Genomic DNA, 7,426 nt, shown 5'->3' with positions numbered 1-7,426 from the left:
TATATATATATATATATATATATATACATGTATGTATGTATATATATATATGTGTGTGTGTGTATATGTGTATATATATACACACATACAAATGTGTGTATATATATATATATATATATATGTACGTGTGGGTACAGATACTTCATTTTGTTATTAACGTGCATAACCAATATTCTGTATATATGCATATGTAATGTTAATAAGAAAATATTGAATGTTACCATTGCATCAGGACTAAATATCTAAAGGAAAGATGCATCGTGATATTTTGAATGAATATATAAAAAGGATAGATAAAATAGAGCAAAATGTAACAATAATAATATATCTGATATTAAAAATTCTTGCCTTAGATGAAACTTGCCTGATCTCACAGTTACAAAAGCAATTACTTATGCACACGCACACAGACTCACACATATTGAGTTTTAACTTTTAAAAAAAGTAGGTTTAGCTCTTTTTTTTTTTTTTTTTCATGTTTCAACATCATTTTCCTTGAGCTTTAACAATGTTAGAATGAATTTAATTTTCACATATTACAACTGAGTGGTCAGTTTTAGATGAAATATTCTTTTCTTTTATGTTAATATTTTAAACTTTTTTTGATAAAGGAAATTCAAAGAAATTAAATATTATAAAAAGAAAAATTTAATCATGAATGAACAAAAAAAAACAAAAAAAAGAAAATCATTGATCGTTTTCAACAACAAAGTCATCGATATTTTTTCAATTGTTTACATTTTTTTTTACATTTTGGACAAAGATTCTTTTTTCCTTGATAACCTAATCATTGAATAAAGAATCATCATTTGAAAAATGCTATTAATGAAAAAGAAAAAAAATGAAATGTCAATGTATAGATTAACATATAGAAATTTTAATGAAGAAAGTAACTTCTCTTCTGTGTTTGTGTTTGAACAATAAATAATGAAGGAAAAGAGATAAAACTGATTATTGGTGTTATATCTTGTTGTTCTTGTTATGGTGTTGTGTACTTGTATTTGTTATGGCATTGTACTTGTGTTTGTTGTATTGTTTGTACTTGTGTTTGTTATATTGTGTTACTTGTGTTTATTATATCTTTACTGTTTTAACCGATGTCTCAAACTTGATATAGCTGAACTTCACCAAGGTCTTTGAAGATAGTAAGTTTCATGGTAACAATTTGAAATACAACTATTGCTTATAGCATCACATGACATTGTTAAAGCATCCTTTGACTGCTATACAATTGAAATTACTTTTTTTTTTGTGTATGATCATTTTTGCCTGACAAATAGATACTTATTGGTCTAACATGTATCATAGGAATTTATTTGATAAATATCTTCCTGCCTTCAGAACAGAATAAAGCAGAATGTGTGTTGGGGGGAACAATGAATATCTTCCTTCAAAATAAAATAATCAAAGAGGGGTGGCAGTGAAAGCTTTTGTGAAAATTCAGATGTTGTCCACTAAATGTAACATAGTATATGTGATTTATAAGTTGATCAGTTGGCAGAGTTATCAGAGCACCAGGTAAAATTCCTTGAAATATTTGTTTGGGATTTCTGCTCTCTGAATTCAAATCCTGTTGATGTTAACTTTGTCTTTCATTCTTTTGGTGGGAAGAAAATGAAATACTAGCCAAAGTTTGAGGTTAGACAGAATTTTTAGGCCATTGTACAAAATAGTGCTGTCTGTTTTGGGTCTTTGTATTCTGCGGTCAAATCCTGTTTAGGTGCTGATAGCCAAGGTTAATCACTTAACCACACAAGCACCCCTTCCAACAAACAATTGATCAATATAAACAGGTAGGCTCACTACCAGCATAAATACACTGGTAACAGCATGCTGAGGTTTTATCTAGCTGTGGAGGTAAAACAAGATAACTTGAAATAGAATTTGCGATTAAGCATAGTGTAGTTACAGAATTGTTTAAGTTTATAAATGCTTATTAAATTCACTGAACTATAAGTAATAAATGTATAATAAAATTGCTCTCAATAGCAACTATTATTACAGCGTTATAGTTTTCCATTTCTTTCTATTGCAAAATAATATAGAAATCCTGTTGAGAATTCTTTCAACAATTATTTTTTTTTATTACATATATGATCCCTTTGGCTTTTTATTTCATATTTATCTTCAAAATACATATTTATGTTCACTGCATAAGGAAGTTTATATTGCATAATGTAGTTTAAGATATTCCTAAAAGAACATGATGTTCTTAGCTTGAATGCTTTGATAACAAGGTCTGCTGAATCTGTGCTGACCTAGGCTGACCTGCAGCAGCAACATTTACTGTATATGAGATACCCCTCGAGGGATGTTATTTATCATTCTCAAAACAGTATTTTGTAATATATAGGAGTGCATTAGGATTTCATATAAAAAACCTTTTAAAAATATATTCATCTTCTCAAAATATTATTTTATAAGATGCAAGAGTGGATTAGTACTTCATATAAAACCCATTGAAAGCACATTACTTTTGTGAGTATATCTAACTGGAAAGTGGGTTGAAGTTCTATTTCATGAAGGATTTTAAGTGTTAGAAAGGATAACCAGCCATAAAACGTCTACATTAAAACAGTTTGAATAGAAAATTATGCAAACTAACGTAACCAAAATTCAACAATGGAATTTAAAAGAATGATTTATTTTTTTCCTGATACAATGGTTTTCAAATGATGCATCAATTTGCTGGTAAAAATAATACTCTGTGTTACAGAAACATTATATTCCTAAAATCGTATTGTAAGGCAGAGTTATATAATATGAAACTTATTTTCTCATTGATCATTGATATGGGAAATTGTGAAGACTATGACGAATTACGGGCTTCACAGTTAATAAGCATCTGAATTATCTGCCAATAGTTGCTACTGTATATCTTTTAACCATTCTATTTTTATTTTCTTGCATTGGTTTAATGTTTCAGTAATCAATTCTTGAATTAATTACTAACAAATCAGCTACTGGAAAAGTTGGAAAAGTTGGAAAAGGTGTGTGTATATATATATATATATATATATATATATATATATATATATATATGTATGTATGTATGTATACACACACACACACACACACACACACACACACACACACACACGTGCCAGTGGCATGTAAAAAGCACCATTCGAGCATGGTTGATGCCATTGCCACCTGACTGGCCCTGGTACCCATGGTACATAAAAAAGCACCCAATACAGTCTTGGAGTGTTTGGCGTTAAGAAGGACATCCAGCTGTAGAAACCTTACCAGAACAGGTTGGGTCCTGGTGCAGCCTCCTGGCTTGCCAGCCCTCAGTCAAACCATCCAACCCATACCAGCATGGAAAGCAAACTTTAAACGATGATGATGATGATACACACACCTGTCCTCACCTTGAAAACTGTTGTCTGTTGTGGTCCCTCTACACAAAACAAAATATGAAAATAGAAGCATGTCAGATATCAATCATACACACACAAAAAGGAAAGGATTGGATGACAAGTCTTGGTTATTGGGATTGGCTCAAGATGCTCAAACTTTATTTGCTCTAATGCCACTATTAGCACTATATCATTTGTATATCAACGTTAGAATTCACCCAAAATTTGGTCCTATGCCATACATCCTCTACTAAAATCATGCTTGCATCACAACACTAAAACAGAACTGTTTCACCTCAATTTGCTCTGCTCTCTTTTACATCATACCAAGACATAATGGTAGAAAAAATTTAATACCCTTAAAATGGTTTCAGAAAGAATATCTCCAGCCAATTCCAGATAAACTACCTACATCTGGATATATCTCTGTAAACAATACCTCTTTACACAAATGGGTTATAGTCCCAAAAGAATGAGTGTAATATGAAACATCATTTCATATCTTTTCCAGATGGTACTGTTTAGACAATCATGGCCTGGGCCAATTCTGGCTGAAACTTATCTAAGTATGTATACATACACATACATAAGTGTTCATGGCTGTGTATTTACAATTAAGCTGTCTGAAAATTACTGTGACACAAGCAGTAACATGTCATTTCCTCTGTTAACAAATTATCTGCTGGCTTTACCCCTTCTAAGATGTGTAGAATAAGAAATTCCTTATTTGACAAACACATAAAGCTTAGTGACAAGAAGGGCATCTGGTAGTAAAACAATGCCTTAAAAATATATTCATGTAAGCCATACTTTCATAGAAAAGCAAACAAAAAAAGAAAACAAATACATACATACATTATATATATTATAGATGTATGTAAGTGTGTGTGTATGTGAGAGTTAGGTCAATCAGAATTTGCTGATAACTAAGGTTTGCTGCTCGCAGAAAAATCTTGCAAAAATGAATGAATTCTGTATATTTGTTTTAAATGTTAATCTTAAGAAGCAGCATATTTTGATTGGACTTATATAATTAATAATTGAAACTCTACTCTTGGTATTGAGTACTTTTCCATTTGTTCATTTCCATCATTTCCTTCAATATGTGTGTATGTGTATATACATATATACATGCATATATATACATATATGTGTATGTGTGTTATAATTTAGAACAAACAGTAAAAGGTTGTTATTATAGTACTCAGACTTTATATATACATGCACACACACACATACATATATCCATCAATAATAACTGAAACAGAGTGATATCTGTATTAAAGTTCAATACCTCCAGCAAAGTTTGAACTCATATTTCTTGTTTCAGTAGTCTATTTCCTTGGCTATTGAAATATAAACCTTGGCAAACCTCATTGATTATACATTGAGAACAGCGATTGAGAAATTACTATTTCACTTGTTACCATGTACATTGTCTACAATAATTATTCTCAACACTGTCAGATAGTGCTATTAAAGAAATAAGCATATTTTCTCCTTTTTTAGAGACCCATTAGAATGGAACAATGGTGTGCATGTAAATAAATTCTGGCTATAAATAAATGTTAGCAATAAAACTGAAGATTGAATCTCAGTTGGCTGCAGGCTTCCAGGCAGTGATTGAAATCAGATGTGCTACAGATAAGAAAAGACTATTGATGAGAATACTAATCTGTAGTCATTTTGATAACTCATTAACTGAAGTACACTTTACTAAGTTTCCATTTGTATTGGCACAAATTACTAAAAGAAGACTATTCCTCTTAAATAAGAATCAGGGAAAGTTTTATCGTTTGTGTTAAATTAACTATTAAGACCTTAGTGCAATAGAGACTAACTTAATCAAAATAGCCCTCTTCTTCATATTTCATAATTATGGCACTCTTGAAATTATTTACTATATCAGTTAATACTAAAAATATGTCATATATATACTTTATATCTAAGACTTTCTTCATCTCCATTTCCTCTTGATTTTTTGAATAATCTTTGTCCTGAATCCATCTTTTTCCTTCATGCCCTCTTTCCTTATTTGGAGAGAATTTAGAGTGTGTAAAGAAATGTTACACACATGTGCATACTTATCAACTGCTACCATTACCACACACATGTAAATATGTATATATATTTGAGATGTGTAAGCTTAATTGAATATATACTGTCATCATTTTTACATCTGATTTTTCATGCTGACAGAAGATAGATATGATTTCTTGAGGCAGTATTCTTCTGCCAGACACTTGTCTCCACACTGAACCTTACTTGTGCGCGTATATGTGTGCTGAGTGCGTTTCTTGTGCACATGAAATATTTCTGTACAATTTCTGTTTACCAAATTTCACTCTCAAGGCATTGTTGAATCTGAGACTATAGTGCAGACACTTGCCGAAGGTGCCATGTTGTTTGATTGAACTTGAAACCATATGGTTATGAAGCAAACTTCTTAACCATATAACTTTACCTGCTCATATTCTTAACCGTACAGTCACACAGTTTTCATCTGTCAAATTCACTCACAAAGCAGTGGTAAGCCTAAGGCTGTAGCAGTAGTCACTTGCCTAAGGTGTTCCACAGTGGAATTCCAAACCATGTTGTGATGCAAATTTAACTTCAGCGCAATACTTGTGCCTATATCTAGTTGCGTATTAGCTTTTTCTGGAGCAGCATAGGTTGTGAGAATTAGAAGTATTTATTAAAAACTCCAGTATTACACTTGTATGAACACAAATATGCATCCACACACATGTGTGTTTGTGTTTGTATAACCTTTTCTGCACCCTCAGTTTGTCAACAATCTAATTTTGTTTGCCTGTTCAGTGGTGTTAAACATCACTGAAATTATTTATTATGTATAGAGAACATTTTGACTAACTCCTGATGAACATGGAAACTCAAATATCTTTGCTTATGTAAATTGTTCTGTCTGTCTTCATAGTGTAAAAACCATATTTAGCATGTTTACTTCATTAAATATCTCAGGTTTAAATTATTTATGTATACCATATTCTCTTGACAAAAGAATCTACATACATATGTCTGTACACAATATAATGTAAATACAGAGTTTAGTTTGATTCTTTGTCTTTCTTGTATAAAATGTTTGCCTGGATGGTGACAGCTCATATAAATCTATATACACATTACACATGCTCCATAGATCCTTTCCGCATGACACGTTGAAAGTGTAAGTGCTTAGTTTAAGTTTTATCAACAAGAACCGTTCTAAACAATCAGAAGTCATATTGTCATTTTCCTACTTGTTTATAATATATTAAACCCTAAAAATGCTGAACATTTCATGGCAATGAGTGATAAAATGTTAAAGTAACCTCTGCTGTATGTAAGAAATCCCAAAAGTTTATGAGATAATTTTAATTCTTTCCTCTTTTCTATTACTATTGTTTTATTTGCTAGATCAGCTTTGGTTGCATCACTTGTCATAGTCAATGGTGACTGCAAACTCCTAAAAGACATAAGTTTCAGTGTTCAGTTGTGGATAGCTTCAGAACCCTTTTTTTTTTCTGTGTGTGATGAGTTGTCATACATTTATTACATGTGATCTTCTGCAAGTATAGTTTCATATGTTTGACATCTGTTTGTAGGTGGTGAGTCAGTATTATTTCAGTGCTGTTATGTATATTGACATAGTGGAAACAATAAATAATCTGAGAACAAAAGCACACAATAAAGTAAACATGCTAAATAAAGTTTTTACACCATGAAGGCTAAAGCACTTAACAGTTTACACAAGTGGAAATATTTTAGTTTCCATGTTTATCAGCAGTTAGTCAAAGTATTCTCTTCACAAAGCAAACTGTTTTACGTCAAAGAACCAATTTTGTTTTAGTGCTGTTTATCATTATTGAACAAGAAAAGATGACACTAGTGAGAAACTGAAGGTGGGAAGAAGTTATGCACACATCACAAATAGCAGTGTGTGTGTGTGTGTGTGTGTGTGTTTGTTTGATAGTGTGTGCGTGTTTGTTTGATAGTGTGTGTTTAACAGCTTTTGCTGCTCAAAAACATAGAGTTTTCATCAGTAGAAAAACAAGACAAAAAAA

General features: G+C 31.3%; 1 protein-coding gene across 9 annotated transcripts in view; it reads left to right on the top strand.

The window, feature by feature from the left end:
* Positions 1 to 7,426, top strand: part of LOC106882502 (bone morphogenetic protein 1) — a 987,136-nt gene that overhangs the window by 446,095 nt on the left and 533,615 nt on the right. The gene's annotated exons all lie outside the window — the stretch shown is intronic.

This window comes from Octopus bimaculoides, chromosome 4 (assembly GCF_001194135.2).
Source record: "Octopus bimaculoides isolate UCB-OBI-ISO-001 chromosome 4, ASM119413v2, whole genome shotgun sequence".
Taxonomy (NCBI): domain Eukaryota; kingdom Metazoa; phylum Mollusca; class Cephalopoda; order Octopoda; family Octopodidae; genus Octopus; species Octopus bimaculoides.
This window is presented reverse-complemented; position numbering and strand designations above follow the sequence as displayed.